This window comes from Lolium perenne, chromosome 7, assembly GCF_019359855.2.
Source record: "Lolium perenne isolate Kyuss_39 chromosome 7, Kyuss_2.0, whole genome shotgun sequence".
In the NCBI taxonomy this organism is placed as follows: Eukaryota; Viridiplantae; Streptophyta; class Magnoliopsida; order Poales; family Poaceae; genus Lolium; species Lolium perenne.
This window is the reverse complement of record NC_067250.2, coordinates 86,568,756-86,584,927: the sequence shown is the minus strand read 5'-3', so window position 1 is coordinate 86,584,927 and position 16,172 is coordinate 86,568,756. Positions and strand designations below refer to the sequence as shown.

Below are 16,172 nucleotides of genomic sequence, written 5' to 3'. Positions count from 1 at the left end.
CTGCAGCACCACCTTCTGGCATTGAAATGTCTGGGTACATCACAAGCTATATTTGAGCTGTTGAGATACCTACATTCGTTTCTCGTGAATAGAGTCAAGCCTGTGTATGTGTTCTTATGTTACTGTTTTGCAACGTAAGCATGAGTTTGCCATATTTAATAAGGAAGAGAATATACGAAGCTAGGCCAAAGTTAGAGTGAAAAGCTTTTATTTCTCCTGTTCAACTTACCTAGGTTGAAAAAATTGCTTATCGTGTGCTCATTTTTATGTCTTAGCCTCTTAGGACCAGCACATGTCTTGTCCTTTCCTTCCAACCCAGAACACGTGATACCTATATTTTTCCTGCTGAAGCTTTATTGCCCTCAATGGATTATACTATTTTTTATTAAACGGGAGTAATACAATCATGGAATTCTATAAATTTGAATATAGATATCAATGGACAAGACCAATACTCTGGTACTGTTGACTTTATAACAGAGTTTGAAATAGTACTTTAAGTTTTAATCTTAAACTGATAATGGGAACATAAAACCCACAAAGAACTACTTCTTGGCGGTGGAAGATGAAATCCATACAAACTTCTGTTGCTATAGGAATTGCAATTTTGTCGCTCGCAGTTCCTCATTTGACATGGTTGGGTTTTGTCTTTGTTTCTTAGTATGATATTTTGTTTTTTAATAACGGGGTAATAGTGTTTTTCCTTAGTTTTATGGCCTGACGATCACATTTCTTTGGCTGGGTTAGCGCAGACCAGTGCCTAGGGTGCTTCACGCGCTCTCTTTGCCTTTCATGGGTCCTTATGTGTCTGTCCGCTGTCGGGTCACGACATTATTGGTTGGAGAAGAGGCTGTAAACGCCTAGGACTCATGCTGCTATATATTTTTAGCCAATTGGATTTGGTCTCCTTGAGATAACGCTTATCTGCTCACATTTCTGATTTTTGGGTGCAGAGGTCGCTTGGCTTAGAGCAGTGCAACTTGGAGGAATGGAGGTGGAGACAACGATAAAGCGGAGATCCTTCTAGCTCATGGCAGAGCTTCCTGGCGGTGATCACACAACGATGAGGTAGGCAATCAAAAACTTTCTTCTCTCTCCGATTCATCTTGATATGACATGTTAGTGTATGGTTTTGTTCGTTTTTTATCCCAGGTTGTGATTCCTTTTTACTTAGATTGAGATGATAGCAGTATCGGGTGAGATGAGGCAGCCTGACGAACACACTGTTTTAATCGGGTGCAGGTGAGCCTCTTTATGTGTATCTTCTCCTCTTCACATATTCTGACATTCTTAGGTTCTCCATCATGTCTGTTTAGTTTCTAAAGCCTTCGCAGGAGGTGATTATATGTCGGCGGGAGTAGCGCGAAGGAGAGACCTGGTTATGCTTAAATGAGAATAGTTTAGTGTTCTCCTGCTTTCTATGCTCTGTGCTAAGTTCGTGTTTACTTTGTTGTACCAAAAATACTCTTTAATTCAGCATGTGTTCTTGTTTTTGTTTTATATATATCCCTGTGAAATGATTGTTCAGCCTGATCATGAGATTGACACATGATAATTGCGTCCTTTGTATTTAGTTTTTATTTGCTACATTGACCATAATTATATGATGATAGAAGCTGACTAATCATATCAGGATGTTATAGGCAACCTATTCTTTTCCGAGGAGCAAATATTTGGCACATAATTAACAACGGGCTTTTTTTTGGTTCCATGGAGTGTCATTGTCGTCTTTGTTGGAACATTGGCTAGGCTGTTCCTGGGTAATTGTTTTAGACACTGGCTCTTTTGGTTACATGCTTATGATGTTATGTTCCCTAAGCAATTGTTTGCTCCCATTCGGTTACCTACTGGAAATCTGCTACATCTATTGGATTTCAGTGCAAGTGCTCAAACCTTAAATTCTCTTCTATGTAGGTGGACTGAATGTTGGTTCAAGCGATGCTACAACACAACACTGGCACACTAGAAGAAGCAGCCACCACCCGCTCTTCCACCAACTCCTTGGATCATGTATAAGTTGTCGGATCAGTGATGGTTGTGCAAAGGAAAACCATGGAGCACGGCAAGATTGAACTCAGACTTAACCTACTACTACTATGTCATCATAATGATGCTCTAAGGTTTTCAGTTTGCCCCGCTGCTGGCCTTGTGTAGTTTACACGCAAACACCTATTGCAGCTTGATAGTGTTGCCGACTATCAGTTATGGCCAGCGATGTAGCTGGGCCTTGGTTATTGGAATTACAGCTTTGTAAAAAGGTTCTCTAAAAAGCGGGAACTTCACTATTATCAATATACAATTTGTTTCATTTCTAAAGTTGCATTTGGGTTGTGTATTATAGTGTTCAGTGGTGTCATATCCAACTTGCATTAAGGTGTTCAGTGCAGATGGTCACCTTGCATCTGTATGCTAAGAAGGGTGCATTAAGGTATTAGTGCAGATGGTCTACTTTACAAGATAAAGCCAGTGCACATGTTTTAATTTTAATTCGATAGTTTTGTAGGATTGCTTGCATAGGCATTAATATATTTTATTACATCTCTTTTTGAAAGAATCTGCACTATGCTCTTTATGCTTTTAGTCATACTTAACATTTTTTGTTGATAAAGCCTTTGAGCATTCGTAATTTCGTGATGTGTTACTCATGTTATTACTTTATATGATTGAGAAGGAGCCTAATCCGGACGAGATGCCCGCCATTGGGTCGTGGTGTTCTTTAGCACGCAGACGGACAACATCATGGTGACCGCAACAGGAGGACGATGTTGGCCGCAGTTGGTGGAGGATGATGACTGCCCAACGACCATCAGCATGCTGGTCGTGGGCACGACGGATCCTTCCCTGCTCGCCGCCGCCCTGACCGCCTATTCCTGCCCTGCTCGCCGTCACCATCGGAGCTCATTGTCAAGAGGCGGCCGCTCGGCCGCTTGGGAGGAAGAGAAGAGATGAGGGATTGGGGAGGAGCGAGGAGGCAGGGATTGGAGGAGGAGGGACCAATCCCAATCTAGGGTTTTCACCGCTCCATACAAGCGACGACTGAACGAGCGACGCGGCCCAGCGCCCGCCCCTGCCTCTGTCTACCGGTCGCACACGAAAATGGTCCCAGACATCATAGACTGTGAACAAGCTCTCTTTTATAGGATTGGATCCTGGGTTGGTGTTCGCCGTTTGTTGCCATGGGATGGGCAGAGGCATGAATGCTAAATTTCCACCACTGTCGGTTGGTCAGGCTAGAGGTCAAGGTGAGTGTGCAGTGTGGTTGATTTCCTATTTCTTGGCGAATTGTTGTGTCATTCTCTGGTGTAATTTGTTTATTTGGTCATATCAGGTCCAGTTTGTCTTTGTTAGGGTCATGGGCTAGGTCAGATTGTTTGTCTCCACTTAGGTATGTTTATTGACTTATCCCGCCTATATTATTGCTGTTTTGTTTTGATTGCCGTTTGGTTATGCTCGCAGGCTCGTCTCTGCGGTCCTGACTGCCTCCTTGTGTAACGAGGACAGAATTGTTGCTGGCCATGTTTGACATGATTCCCCTCATGTTTTTAGCATTGATTTAATGGATTGGAAAAATTGTATGTTGAAAGAGTAAAATTAAAGTGATGTGTGGTGGGAGTACAAGGGAGAAGCTCAATTGAACTAAGAGAGCTGCATGTATGCTATGATTGTTTTGTTCTTATGCACCACTTTCCACTTGAACTTTTGTTTCAGTGCTTAGACATTGTTTCATAGTGTTTCGTGTTACCACATTACTCATCCTCTCTCACTCCCATGCCCACCAAGATCCAGCATGCACATAGGAGGAGGGACGGCCAGGAGGTGGCGGCTTGCTTCCCTAGAACACCGCACTCTCAGTCTCATGTCTCGTGCAAGAACTGGAATGAGGCATTGAGACATGGAGGAGAACGAATTGTAGAAAACATGTCTCGTGCAAGAACTGGAATGAGGCATTGAGACATGGAGGAGAACGAATTGTAGAAAAGAACTTAATACCCATCAACCATGGAGGTAAGTTCTTTTCCACCACTCGTTGAATGTCACACGCCATATGGTTAGCTATCACTGAATTCGTATCTATTTTGTAGCTTTTGTGTCGTTGCTTTCTGTGCGTGAATTTTGGTGTATTTTACAATTCTTCTTGTGATCTGCCAAGAGGGAGAAAATTACAGTGTTACAAATATATGTTTACCGCTCTGCAGCTTGAATAGTAGATGTATTTCAGACATAATATTTGTTATCTTGTTAGGTTCCAGTGCCTGGATGTTATATTTACTATAGTTTGATGTTGGTGATTTGATGAGCTTACCTTTGTTTCAGTTATCTTAGTAAGGTTTCTCTGTATTATCCCAGGAGCGGAAGTCATTTGATGAAAAGTTTGTTAGGATAAACATAGGAAAACTACGTTAATCGACATCTACGGTGATATTCATTTAATGCCAATTTTACCAGTGGTTAGTAATTTTGTGTAATAGGAACTACCAGATAACATCGAACAAAATTAGTCATATAGCTAATGTAATATGTCAATGTTATATATTAGCTGGATAAAGTCCAACAAAATACGAGAGCCATGAGCTGAAACACACATTGTTCAAAAATCTGGTCTGATCACAAGTTCTTTTAATTCATTATTTACTCTAAAAGAAAATGTACATGACTAAGTGTTCAGTTTATCAATACCTACATTATATGGTGATTAGAATTATTAATCTATGCATAGTACCTTGTTGAACTAGCAGCCTAAAGCAAGATATGTGCTATCCCGGGAGAAAATTAGCAAGACAAGTGGCCTATTTATTTCTAGAGATTCAGTACAACCCTTCATTTTATTTTATAGAGTTTCAAGTTCCTTAAAGTTACCCCCAGTTCCTTAAAGTACCCCTCACAAGCTTTGCTCGTATTTTTATCTGCTATAAGGAATATATTCATTCTTTTCAACTTTTTGGCGAGAGAATGGGAGACGGATCAACTATGAAGCGGAAAAGTCCATTTTACCCACCTATCCATTACCAACCATTCTGGTATGAACCTACTGGGAAGTACCTTCGGTGTACAGTTACTAAGCATGGCATTTATTCCTGTTGTAGAACTCAAATTTCCTGCTACTGCTACCAGATTTTACATTCTGGAGCATGTCTTGTACTTGTGGATGTTTCTTGGTCTCCTTCTGCTAGGTATTATTAGTGCCTTCTTATTTTGGGGGCACACAATTGCTTTGTCACTTTGCTTAGTTCTATGTCGTCTGTTAAGATTTTGAGTTTTTGATGGAAACTGAAGATAGTACTTTTTGGTTCATCCATAAGTAAACACTTTTCGGCTGACCCCGTTCTCTTCTTTCGTCAAGGCTACAAGGTAGCAACAATTGTGTCAGTTTACTGAAAGTGCTATGGCAGATTTTTCTAGAGCTTTTATATGTATGAGATTTGACTATTAGAAATATACTTAAGCTCCCATCTTCACTGAATTTTTGTTACCCTAATATTTTCATGAACCATCAATCCTACATCAATCGTACATCAACCGGTGCATTTTGTCCTAGCTGGGCCCTCACTTTTCCCCTTGAACCTAGCCTCCCTCTTTTTGGCATAAAGTCATATATATTATCATAACTTTAGTGCAATATGTACTGCAGATTTAATCCAGCTGACATGGGGTTCTTACTCTTCGATTTTAGGTAACAACCTGCCGACACATGGTTGTTACTCTTCCACTTGTAATTATCGACTACGGGTCCATTTTTGGCTGAGATTTTGGTTTTGGCAGTGGGATGTACGTACATCTTGAATCAAAATGGCAGGTACATCTTGACATGGTTGTTTATCACAGGCGTGATTTGAGGAAGATGCACAGTTTTCCATCTTGAATCAATGCTGAGTTTTGTGCTCTCAAATGAATATTTCCCTGCGTGGTTTGAGGAAGATGCACGATTTTCTGGCTACGGAAATTTATTGTTTATTTCAGTTTAGTCATTGTTTATTTTGGCTTATTTCTGACAAAACTTCATAACGTGCAACAGAAAAAGTGTAGGGGCACGCCAACTCGTGTGTGAAGCTCGTGGAGTTTTTTAACATGTTCTTACTGTCAAATCCCTAGAGTACCCAAACCCAAGGTCATCCAAAAAAAAATTGACCGTAACTACGACGGGATTATGCCATATGTTGCTTACCAATGTGGTTATGGTAAAGCCTGACAAGTTATAGAAATTGTGAAATATTTAATATCAATGGACAATAGCAGAAAATGGGAAAACAAAATCTCATGGCAAAAATGGAAGGCGAATCTAATAGAACCGTAAATACTCTCCGCATAAACTTTAAATGACCAATACATGAAGGATCATCATACAACTATTTTGGTATGAAACATCATGTATAATTCTGTAAAATTTAGATGGATAAGAAATAAATGCCACATTTGATGCTCATATAGCAACTAAAGACATGAGCAATCACCAAAAATATAGATTTAAGCACTGAAATAAATTATTTATTAAATTACCGTCCTATATGTGAACATTCATTGGCATATTAATACTCTTTTATTTGCACTTGCGCGATAGCGCAACGGGTCATCTAGTAAACATATAAACAATGACAGTAGTGATTTACATGACTGAAGCTAATCAGTAGCTATATCTTTTTGGAGCTTTAGATATTGTTTTGAGCATTGATTGCAAGAGGGAGAAGCAGGGATTTTATGCTTGCTGGCCAAAAAGCTCTGTAGTATATTTCATTCAGCCATCTGCAAGTAAATGAATTTTCTTTGCGGTATCCCAAGAAAAAAATATGATAGCTATGAAATTTAATGGCCTCATTATTTTGTAATAAACAGAACATTTTTAAATATTTAGATGATAAACAGAACATGTTATATGTACACTAAGTACCTTTCAAAATATAACTTACAAAACATTAACAGAACATTTAATTACACATTTACCATGAACATCATGTTTCAGAGACCAGTTATAAATTACTATGTCCTACGCTTCACTCAACCATCTGGTACAAGTATTCAAATTCAGCCCCATATTCAACTAATGAGAGCACCGAATGGTGAAAACATATTACCTTTTGACACATCTTCTGAATGATTGTTCTTCAGCTCACATCCCACCTTGCAGGAAGAAAGTTTATTTCAAAAATAAATCAGATATTAACTCAATAATTATACTGCTTTGGTCAAGATCAGATATCTTCATGACCTTTTGAATGTATACCACTCTATCTCTGCAAACAGCACTATCAAGAGTTTAGCCATCAAATCAGAGCATAATATGTGCTTCCCAGGATAGGGGATACAAATATCCTACCGTATCATTGGCTGAAAGAAAACTGGAGGTACAGATCCCATTACAAAAACATATAACAGTATATTTTTTCTAGGAGAATGAGTGAGCATATCTTTGGCGGAAGTGAATCTCCCGAATGAATCATATGGAAGCTCCAAAAATTCTCCTGCGACCTAGTCTTGCATGATGGAAATTTCTATGTGCATTATAAATTTTATTGTGCATGTCAGATGATTACATACCTCAACATATGGGTGCATATTGATCGAGATTTGCTGGGCTGAGAAAGTGCACTCAGGCAGGTCCTTGCGCAACAACTTCCGGAAGATGACAGTTCCTCCTCTAGAAGGGCTCCTGCCCGTGATTGGTGTATCCTAGATGGCCTCCACGTCCATGACATCAAGAGTGCTTGTGGTACTGCTTCTTGAGGCCTAAACTTCATCTCGTTGCAGCCGGCCGCTGGGTGCATTGTAGGTTGCCGATTGGTACTATTGACTGCCTGGCGCGTCCATGTGGTTTTCTTTTTTTGTTGCGGTGAAACAGAGAGCTTTATTCAACAGAGCCCGATCTATCATCGTCCACACTGCTTCAATTCTGAGCGATGCTCACCCTCAAGTTCATACCACGGCGCAGCGGCCAGGGACAGAGAGGAAAAGGAGACGTGGGCAGTGCCGAAAATGGCAGCTAAACATGCAGTAGAGCCGTGCGCAGCTGCGGAGTTGGCGGCGGCAGATTGGTTTCTTCAGTATAAACGTCTGAGTACATGACTTGATTAATCTGCTCATCGTTTTTAGTATACTTTAGGCAGTGACTTCCTTACACCTAAATCATTGCAGAATAAATATTTAGGAAATCTCCAATACTCCTATCAATGATAAATTTATCTTCATGAGGATGACAAAGAGCACTTACGAATTTAGTACCCAGCTTGGTCCTTACCTCTTGCCCTCTTGGTCACCCTGGTCCAGCTTTGTTATATCCATTGACCATATCCTCAAGTCATTTTACCGTGTACAATGCCATCAAACCTCAGATGCAAGGAGTGGTGTATTGTGCTTACCTAGAATTTAACGACGCCTTGTAGCGGAAGCAATTTGTTAAAGCACTGGTCGCCATAATATATCTCTCGGTGCCTCAGATCAGAGTGCATGCTCTGTCACATCGACGGTAACAAACTCACAACTCGTTCCCTGAACTCTACCTCCACCGAGGGCCTAATTTCCGACTGTATCACGTGGTACGTCTTGCTACGCTGTTCCAAATTGCAAGTGCCGTTAAAAAATATAGAGATGAAATTGCATAAAAAAACATAGATATGAAAGATGGAAAGACATGTGCAGACTTCAGAACTGAAGATCAGTGTCCTTCTGAACAATTAGGTGTCCAACCTGCTCTTTCCAAACATGCAACTGAACTGTTTCTTCGTCTGCTTCTTTTTCTCTATTATAAACCCAGTTAATCATCATATTTCACCTAGGCTTCAGTCTACCATCTACGTTGACCAACGGGGGAATGATCCCTCCCTTGGCTATACGTTGTTAGGTAGGATGAAACTCTCCCCGCGGATGGATGATAACCCGGTTTATTCGCTCCTCCTGCGAAATTATCACGGATGGGGATTCGAAACCGGGTGGGCTGGCTGCGCACTCGCTTGCCTTGCCACTGAGCTAGAACTCAGTTCTCAGTCTACCATCTACCATCTCGTCAGAGTCTATATCTCGCTATCAGATTTATTCTCCCGAGTAAGTGTGCACTTAATGGTGAAAATTGTTATCTTGGACATCGTATCATGATCTTGTAGTCATGCAGAGTTGTTACATGCAGATGTTACCAGATCAGATCGACGGTCCCACTACTAATTCCTGAATTTATGCAGAGTGCAATCTAGTGGCTGCAAAATAATATGGACTTTTTGGATGTTAAAAGGTAATCTTACTTGGTGTAGAACTGCCAAAGTCCTTGTCCATTGCAGCCGCCATGGTAGAACCTCGCCGGTTTCCCATTAGGATTCTCCTTGGCTTAAGCGCGATTTTAGCTGTTGCCGGATGTGGCGGTGCAGGTCCGCCGGTCCCCAGCACTTGTATACGTTGGTAGGGGCCGGATGTACGGCGCGCGGCGGGGCTGAGATGCGAAGCTGCCAAGAGCCGCCAGAGTACAGGACCCCGATCTAAGATGTATATCTCCCGTGAAAGATGGGGTTAGCCTAGGTTAAGTATTTTCTTGCCGAATCGTTTCTTACGCGGAAGCAAATCATTAAATCTGAATCTTGACCGTATGTTACCTTTTCGCAAAATCTTAGCCATAGAGTGTTTGTTGTTTTAATAATATAATAGAAGATTATACTCGTATTCAAATTTAGACGGTAGCACCGGAGAGTACGCCGAAGAAGAAGGTTGCTACCAAGAGGAGGAGGAGGAACAGTTTGAGAACTACCAAGGCAAGCTAATATTCTTGCAAAGTGCAAAGCCCCTTGGGGCAAGGCACCATGATTCTTATCTTTTCTTACATGAACCTATCCCAAGTTTTTACTTTACAAGTTTTACTTGTTTTTTAAATGAGTTACTTTTATAGTTAACTTTGGTCAAAGTACAAGTTGGTTACTAGAGTAATGAGTTAGTCTCTATCAAGCAAAGCAAGGTAGCACCCCTCATGATTTAGAGCTAGTGCTAATGAAATAAAACTTGACTACTCTAGATGGGAACAATGTGAATTTGAAATGAATTTGAAACCTTGGAATGAAGATGCATTCCATTGAATGATTTTTGAAGGTGAATGTGAACAAGAGAAGATGGTGATTTTTGATAAACAATGATGTTGGTTTGAATGCGATACCTTTCCAATTATTAAGTACCCCACAATACCTGATTATGGGTAGGGCTTAACTGGAAGTTTATGCGTCTTAGTATGGGTTCCCTCTGAACACACGTCATAGGGGTTACGCTTGAGGCTGCCTCCGTTGTTGAGAAATGATGTGAAATTGAGGTGAATTGTACGGCCAAGCCCTGTGCAGTTCCCAGGTTGACAGTTGGTCTTCACTGGGAGGCCAATCTCATGGAGAGAGGTGCTCATACTAGGACTTGTAAGTGAAAGGTTATGGTTGATGATCCGCGTACTGTGTTACGATGATTCGGGGTAATCCCGACGGATGAAATCAAATGTTGTGGCACAAGTGTGCAACCTCTGCAGAGTGTAAACCTATTCGAATAGCCGCGTCCACGGTTACAGACGGTTGGAAAGGCCATACAGTTTCCGATGTCATATCTTTGAAAATGATGTTGAAAAGGATGATGGTGAAATGACTTGTGGTGAATTGAATTGAAATCACCACTTGAATGGTGGGAATGACACTAATGTTCCCACTTGAGTTAGTTAGCACTTGAACAAGCTTTTCTCAATCTTTGTGAACTAAAACTAGCTTTATGCAAATAAACTAGAGCTTAGCAACCCTACTAGAATGTCTAGCACTTACATTAGTATTAGTTTGCGAGTACTCAACGTATGTGTGTAGTTTGTACTATGTGTTGCATGAATGAATGAATGTTATGTTTGTCATGAAAAGATTACAAATTTTCAAATGTTTTTCAAACTTCACCAAAATGAACCATAGATTGTTCCCTCTTATCTCATAATCTTCTACATCTTCAGATGGCCCCTCCAAATCGCACCAACGACGCGATGCTGCAACTACTGCAAACCATGCTTGCAGACCGGGAAACCGAAAGAGCCGAACGCCAAGCCAACCTCACCGCCTTGCAGAACATCGCCAACCAAGGCCATGGAAATCATGACCACCCCGGATCCAAGCTCAAGAACTTCCAAAACACCAACCCTCCGGTGTTTAGCAAGACCGAGGAGCCCCTCGACGCCGATGATTGGCTCCAGACTATGGAGAACAATCTGGAGGTAGCCGGAGTGGAAGCCAACGAGAAAGTCTTGTTCGCCACTCACTATCTCGCTGGACCAGCCCGCGCTTGGTGGACAAGCACCCGTGCCATGAACGGAGGTCAATTCATGACTTGGGAGGATTTCAAACTCAAGTTCAGCAAGTACCATGTACCCCCGGGTCTTATCAAGAAGATGAGGGATGAATTCCGTGAACTGAAACAAGGTCGCATGACGGTGGTTGAATACCGTGACAAGTTTCTCAGTTTGTCAAGGTATGCCCCTGATGAGACCGACACCGTTGAGAAGAGGAAGGAGAGATTCCTGAACGGACTGCATGATGAGATGCAGACTGTCCTCGTCAACATCCCCTTCGCCGACCTCGAAGCCCTTGTTGACTCCGCCATCCAGATGGAGGGCAAGTTAAACCAAGCCAATGAGAACCGCAAGCGCCGCATGACGAATCAGAGTGGATCAAGCCACCCCCAGAAGTTTCGCCCTAGCTCAAGCGGAGGTTTCACTCCGAGAAACAACAAGCCACAGATGCAGAACTCTCGCCCCGGTTATCAGAACCGCAAGCGCCGCATGACGAATCAGAGTGGATCAAGCCACCCCCAGAAGTTTCGCCCTAGCTCAAGCGGAGGTTTCACTCCGAGAAACAACAAGCCACAGATGCAGAACTCTCGCCCCGGTTATCAGAACCGGAGTGGAGGAAACTCCAAGTCAGGAGGCTACAACAACAACAACTACAACAACAACAACAACAACAACTACAACCGCGCTCCACCCCGAGCCCCTAACAACAACAACACCAACACCAACACCGCCCCCAGAACCGGAAGCAATGCCGTGCCCGTTGCGAACAAGCAGGACAAGACCACTATCACTTGTTATGAGTGTGGTGTAGTGGGGCACTACTCCAACGAGTGTCCCAAGCATCTTGCCAAGCTCGCCGGCAACACCGCTGCACCTGCTCAGCAGCAACGCCGTGTCTCCACCGGCAAGAAGTTCGCCCCCAACAACCCCAACAACCGCAACGGCCGCCTCTACCACATGAACGCCGAAGAAGCCCAGGAAGCACCAGATGTTGTACTGGGTATGTTTTCTGTCAACCACATCCCTCGCGTAGTGTTGTTTGATTCTGGAGCATCTCATTCCTTTGTCACCGAAGACTTTGCATCAACAAGTAAAATTCAACCTCTCAGTTTGAAGCATGTTATGATAGTTCAAATCCCCGGATCAACCACCAAAGCTAGAAAATTTTGCAAAAATGTGCCAATCAAAATCCATGATGTAGATTTCTTTGCAAATCTAATCATACTTGGAACCAAAGGTTTGGAAGTTATCCTAGGAATGGACTGGATGTCCAAGCACAATGGATTGATAGACTGTGCCAAGAAAGCCATAACCATGACTAGCAGCACAGGTATCGTAGTTGAGCACGTCTCTGAAAAACTACCCAGGAAATTCACCTGCAACCAAAGTGTATCCAAGCCAACTCTGGATCAAATCAGGGTCGTTTGTCGCTACCCTGATGTGTTTCCGGATGATCTACCCGGTATGCCCCCGGATCGGGATATCGAGTTTATCATCGAGTTACTCCCCGGAACTGGACCCATAGCCCAGCGAGCCTACAGCATGAACGCAACCGAGCTCGTGGAACTGAAGAAGCAAATAGATGACATGTTGGACAAAGGTTTGATTAGACCAAGTGCATCCCCCTGGAGATCCCCCGTCTTGTTTGTCGACAAGAAAGATGGTGCAAATCGTTTATGCACGGACTACCGTAAGCTTAACGATGTCACCATCAAAAACAAATACCCCCTACCCAAGATAGAAGACTTGTTTGATCAACTCACCGGATCCAGAGTTTTCTCCAAGATAGATCTTAGGACTGGATACCACCAACTAAAGATCCGAGCCACCGACATTCCAAAAACTGCCTTTACCACCAGATATGGGTTGTATGAGTACAACGTCATGTCGTTTGGACTGACCAATGCCCCCGCTTATTTTATGAATCTCATGAATAAGATCTTCATGAACTTTTTGGACAAGTTTGGCGTTGTATTCATCGACGACATCCTCGTCTACTCCAAGTCCGAAGAGGAACATGAACAGCATTTGGAGATTGTCCTAGAAACCCTTAGACAGCACAAGTTGTATGCCAAGTTCAGCAAATGTGAATTTTGGCTGGAAGAAGTTGGATTCCTGGGACACATCTTGTCTGCAGGAGGAATTGCCGTAGATCCCGCCAAAATCAAAACTGTTATGGAATGGCAAGCCCCAACCACACAAACCGAGGTCCGCGCTTTTCTTGGATTAGCCGGATACTACCGCAGATTTGTAGAAGGTTTTTCGAGCATCGCTCGACCAATGGCCCAACTGCTGAAAAAGGACAGAAAGTTTGAGTGGACCGACAAATGCGAAGAGAGCTTTCAACAGCTCAAGAGTAGACTGACAACAGCCCCAATCCTGATCATGCCAGATATCGCAAAGCCCTTTGACGTATATTGCGACGCCTCCAAGACTGGACTTGGATGCGTGCTTATGCAAGAAGGCAAGGTTGTGTCCTACCTTTCAAGACAACTCAAGCAACATGAACAGAACTACCCAACCCATGACCTCGAGCTTGCAGCCGTGGTCTTAGCCTTGAAAGTTTGGCGTCATTACCTCATGGGTAATCGATGCGAGATCTACTCCGACCACGAAAGCCTCAAATATATATTCACCTAGAAAGAGTTGAACATGAGACAATGCCGATGGATCGAACTGATCAAGGATTATGACATGGAGATTCACTACCACCCCGGCAAGGCCAATGTGGTAGCGGATACTTTGAGTCGACTGCCGTGCCAGTTGAACTCCATGCTCGCAACCGAACAGCCCAGCTTGCATCAAGAGTTTGAACAGTTCAGACTTGAACTTGTTAGTGAGGGATTCCTAGCCAGCATAGAACTGCAACCCACCTTGGTTAGTCAGATCAAGGAAGCCTAGAAGGACAACGCCAGCATTGACGGAATAAAGAAGTAGATAGCCGCAGGAAAAGCCCCCGGATTCACCGTAGACGAAGCTGGAGTTCTTTGGTACAAAGAACGTCTCTGCGTACCATCGGAATCTGACTTGAAACAAGTCATCCTGCAAGAAGCCCATGACACCCTTTATTCAATCCACCCCGGAGGTACCAAGATGTACCAAGACCTAAAAGAACAATTTTGGTGGCACGGAATGAAGAGAGAGATCGGTAGCTATATCGCTAAGTGTGACATCTGTCAGAGAGTCAAGGCAGAACATCAACGACCCACCGGACTGTTACAACCCCTCCAGATTCCGGAATGGAAATGGGACTCCGTAGGAATGGACTTTATCACCGGACTCCCCAAATCCAGCAAAGGCAATGATTCAATATGGGTAGTTGTCAATAGATTGACCAAAGTCGCCCATTTCATCGTCGTCAAAACCACCTATCAAGGCCCAAAGCTAGCTGAACTTTACATCTCCAGAATAGTCGCTCTGCACGGAACCCCCAAATCGATCGTGTCAGATAGAGGATCACAGTTCACCTCAAGGTTCTGGCAGAAAGTGCATGAAGGACTAGGCACTCGCCTAAATTTCAGCACCGCCTATCACCCTCAGACCGACGGACAGACTGAGAGAGTAAACCGAATCTTGGAAGACATGCTTAGAGCATGCGTACTGGAATACGGATCCAAGTGGGAAGACTGCCTACCTTACGCAGAATTCTCCTACAACAATAGCTATCAAGCCAGCCTACAGATGGCCCCCTTTGAAGCCTTGTACGGAAGGAAGTGCCGTACCCCCCTGAACTGGTCAGAAGTCGGAGAGAGCCAAGTTTTTGGCCCAGATGTTCTTCGTGAAGCCGAAGAGAAAGTCCACAAGATCCGCGAGTACCTCAAGACGGTGCAATCAAGACAGAAGAGCTACGCCGACAAGAGACGTCGGGAGATGACCTTTGAGATCGGAGACTTCGTCTATCTCAAGGTATCCCCCTTGAAAGGAATGCAAAGGTTCCAACTGAAAGGAAAGCTTGCACCCCGCTATGTCGGACCTTTCAAAGTCCTCAGCCGCCGAGGTGAAGTATCTTATCAGCTGGAGTTGCCTGAAGAGATGTCGGCTGTGCACGACGTGTTTCACATCTCACTTCTCCGGAAGTGCCTTGAAGTCCCGGAGAAGACCGAAGTGTTCAAGAACATCGATCACCGATTGGTGGATATCAACCAGGATCTGACTTACCGCGAAGTGCCGATTCGCATCCTGGAAGAAGCTTACCGAACCACCCGCACCCGAAGCATCAAGTTTCTGAAGATCCAATGGAGCAATCATACCGAGGATGAAGCCACATGGGAACGCGAAGACTTCATGAAGAAGGAGTACCCAGATCTCTTTAGTACCTAACTTTCTTTTTGATCTCGGGACGAGATCTTTTGTAAGGGGGAAGGGTTTGTAACACCCCAAATTTCAATAAAAAGAAAGTTAGAGAATTCCAGAAAGCAAAATTTCAAACCAACAAAAACTTTTCTATTTGCATATAGTACCATGCATAGGACTTGTGCATTTGAGTGATATGCCATGATGATTGCTTTTACTTGTATTTGATATGCTCTAAAACCCTAATGTGATCATATGAAGATCACCAACCAAATAAATCAAAGAGGAAGAAATTCCATAAAATGCAAAACCCTAAAAACCCTCACATATGCCCTATGGCATTTTTATAAATTTTGACCCTAGACCTATTTGGTCTTCACCATTAGTTGAGTAATGTTATTAAACACTTACTACAACTTTTGGAATCAAAGATTCACAATTCAAATGAAATTCAAACACAAATCCAACTCACATATGATAATGGTCAATTTTGACAATTCTAGTCTGATCACCACTTTGAGCCCTTGCCATTCATTTTTCCCAAACCAACTCTTGCTAACTCTTTGCACCATTTCAAAGTCAACATCAAGGTGAACAACTTTGGTGAAGATCA

General features: G+C 43.0%; 1 long non-coding RNA gene across 1 annotated transcript; it reads left to right on the top strand.

Annotated features, from left to right (window-relative positions):
• The first annotated feature begins 2,671 nt into the window (after window positions 1-2,671).
• LOC127316773 (uncharacterized) lies at window positions 2,672-3,696 on the top strand. The gene is made up of 2 exons (XR_007860629.1): window positions 2,672-3,242; window positions 3,329-3,696. It is a non-coding gene; the product is annotated as an uncharacterized lncRNA (long non-coding RNA).
• The last annotated feature ends 12,476 nt before the right edge of the window (window positions 3,697-16,172 follow it).